The 3,076-nt window shown below is 38.6% G+C and overlaps 1 non-coding gene across 1 annotated transcript; it reads right to left on the bottom strand.

The window, feature by feature from the left end:
• Positions 1 to 266: 266 nt before the first annotated feature.
• Positions 267 to 373, bottom strand: LOC124891503. The gene has a single exon (XR_007049723.1). It is a non-coding gene; the product is annotated as a small nucleolar RNA R71 (small nucleolar RNA).
• Between the last annotated feature and the right edge of the window lie 2,703 nt (positions 374 to 3,076).

Here is a 3,076-nt window from a genome sequence, read left to right as displayed (position 1 = left end):
TGGTGCAATTGTTGAGATCTGCGGGAGATTTTCAGGGACTTTCATACGAGGATCCGCAGCAGCACTTACAAACCTTCTTGGAGATAAGCGACACATATATTCCTGAAGATGTGAATGTTGATTATGTCAGATTGACACTCTTTCCCTTTTCTCTACTAGGGGAAGCAAAGAGATGGCTACTTGCTGAACCATACCAAACCATCCCTACATGGGAAGAATGTGCTTGAAGGTTTCTCATTCAATTTTTTCCATCTGAGAAAACTGCACAATTAAGGAGTGAGATATTGAGTTTCCGATAGAAAGATAGAGAAAATCTCTACCAAGCTTGGGAGAGATTCAAGGGCATGCTTAGAAGTTGTCCTCATCACCATCAATCGAATGATGTTTTGATGCACACATTTATAGAAGGCATTGAATCTCATACAAAGATTCTCTTGGATTCAGCAGCAGAGGGTCAGGCTTTGGAGAAAATATATGAAGAAATGTATACTTTGCTGAATCGAATTGCATAAGGAAATCTTGATTGGCATCCACACTCAAGAAATGCTCGCAAGAAGGTTGCAGGGGTTTTGGAGGTTGATTAGTTTACTGTATTACAAGTACAGATTGCAGCAATGCAGAACCATATGACTACTCATCTTAACAACTTAAAGTTGGGTACAACACAACCAGCAGCCACAGCAAATATATTTCAACAGGTATATTCATGGTGTGAAGTTTGTGGAAGTAGTGAGCATAAAGCAGATGCATCTTCTGTTAATCCAGATTCAGTCAACTACGTGGGGAATGAAAATTGTTAGGGTCAACAGAATTTTGGCAATACGTATAATCCAAATTGGAGGAACCATCCTAATTTCTCATGGGGTGAAAATCAAGCACAGAATAAAAATCAGTATAAGGGACCAGTGCAACTAAATCCACAGCTGGTTTAGAATAATCAGCCGACTGCCTCAAATAGTAATATAGAGGAGATGCTTAAGCAGTTGATGGCTCAACAAGCACAGTTTGCGGTAGGTATGAAGGCTCAAAGGCATAGTTTGCAGCTGAGTTAAAGAGTCAACAATTACTCACAATAAATCTGGAGTTGCAGTTAGGTAAAATCATGGGATCGTAGTATACAAGGCCACACGGAGCATTGCCTAGAGACATTGAGGCTAATCCTAAACAAGTGAATGCTGTTACAATGAGAAGTGGGCTGCAAATGAAGGAGATGGTTCAGGAGTAGGATAATCCTGTGGTCACTGATGATAGTTTGCAAGAGAATATAGAAGTAAAAGAAAAAGAAAATGAGGCTAGTGAAGAGATTCATGTAGAGAAGAAGATTATCCCTTTACCCTTTTCTCAAAGGGAAAGGAAGCTTCAAGAGGAAGCCATTTTAAAGAAGTTTCTAAATCTTTTGAAATAAGTTCAAGTAAACCTTCCTCTTGTTGACATTCTACAGAGTGTGCCAAAATATGCAAAATACTTAAACGATATTGTTGTCAATAAGAATTGATTGACTGAATATTCTACAGTTGCACTTACTCAAGAGTGTACGTCAAAAATTCAAAATAAACTGCCCATAAAATTTGAGGATCCGGGGAGTTTCACATTGTAGATTACCCTAGGTCAAACTATTTATGCACGTGGATTGTGTGACTTGGGGGCTAGCATAAATATCATGCCCACGTCATGGTATCAGAAGATGGGTCTTGGAAGCCCCAAAACCATGACTATTGTATTGCAGTTGGCAGACATGTCACTTTCTAGACCAAATGGTATTATTGAAGATGTACTGGTGCAAGTGGGATCTTTGATCTTTCCTGTGGATTTTGTGATTCTTGACTTTGAGGTCGATCTAGTTATTCCATTTATTTTGGGATGACTTTTTTTAGCAACAGGACAGTCACTCATTGATGTGGAAGCTGAAAAAATAACAATGCGAGCACATGATAAAGTAGAGGTTTTTGATGTGTACAGAGCATTGAAATTACCAGCCATATATGAGGAGTTTTCCTCAATATCGGTTATTGATCTTACTTCAGATTGGCAGTTGCTTTTGTCTGATGATCCATTAGAGTGAGCTTTGATGGATTATGATCTGCATGGAGATTCAGAAGCATTGGAATTGGTCCAGGTTATGAATTTGGCTTTAATTGAGACAAATAAAGTGTTGATAAAGCCTTTGATTAGAGCAATTGGTCCACCACCCAGGCCTTCAGTTGAAGAAGCTCTTAACTTGGAGCGTAAGGTTCTTCCTTCTCACTTAAAATATGTTTTTCTTGGTGATCGAGATATCTTGACTGTTATTTTATCTGTAGGATTATCTGATGTACAGGTAAAGGAAGTTGTAGCAGTTCTCAAAAGGAAAAAGAAAGCGATTGGCTGGAAGATGTCTGATATTTTAGGAATTAATTCAGCATTTTGCATGCACAATATTTACATAGAAGAGGGGTACAAACCTAAAGTGTAGCAACAAAAGAGGTTGAATCCTGTGATGAAGGGGCGGTCCAGAAAGAGGTGATCAAGTGGTTAGATAGTGGTAGTATCTACCCAATTTCTGATAGCAAATGGGTTAGTCCGGTGCATTGTGTACCAAAGAAAGGAGGAATAACAGTAGTGACGAATGATAATAACGAGTTGGTTCCCACACGTACAGTTACCAAATGTAGAATATGTATAGATTATTGGATGTTGAATGAATCAACTCGTAAAGATCACTACCCAATTCCCTTCATTGACCAAATGCTGGATAGATTGGCAGGGCAAGAGTATTATTCTTTTTTGGATGGGTACTCTGGCTATAATCAAATAAGCATAGCACCGAAATACCAAGAAAAGACCACGTTAACTTATCCATACAGTACATATGTTTTCAGATGCATGCCCCTCGGATTATGCAATGCACCTACAACATTTCAAAGGTGTATAGTGGCGATATTCTCAGACATGGTGGAGGAATTTATGGAGGTATTCATGGATGATTTCTCTGCATATGGGAATTCATTTGAAAAATGTTTGTAAAATCTCGACAAAGTTCTAGCTCGGTGTGAATAAATAAACTTGGTGTTGAGTTGGGAAAAGTACCATTTTATGG

This window comes from Capsicum annuum, unplaced genomic scaffold (assembly GCF_002878395.1).
Source record: "Capsicum annuum cultivar UCD-10X-F1 unplaced genomic scaffold, UCD10Xv1.1 ctg36400, whole genome shotgun sequence".
NCBI lineage: Eukaryota > Viridiplantae > Streptophyta > Magnoliopsida > Solanales > Solanaceae > Capsicum > Capsicum annuum.
The sequence above is the reverse complement of the archived record's forward strand: the minus strand, read 5'-3'. Positions and strand labels throughout refer to the sequence as shown.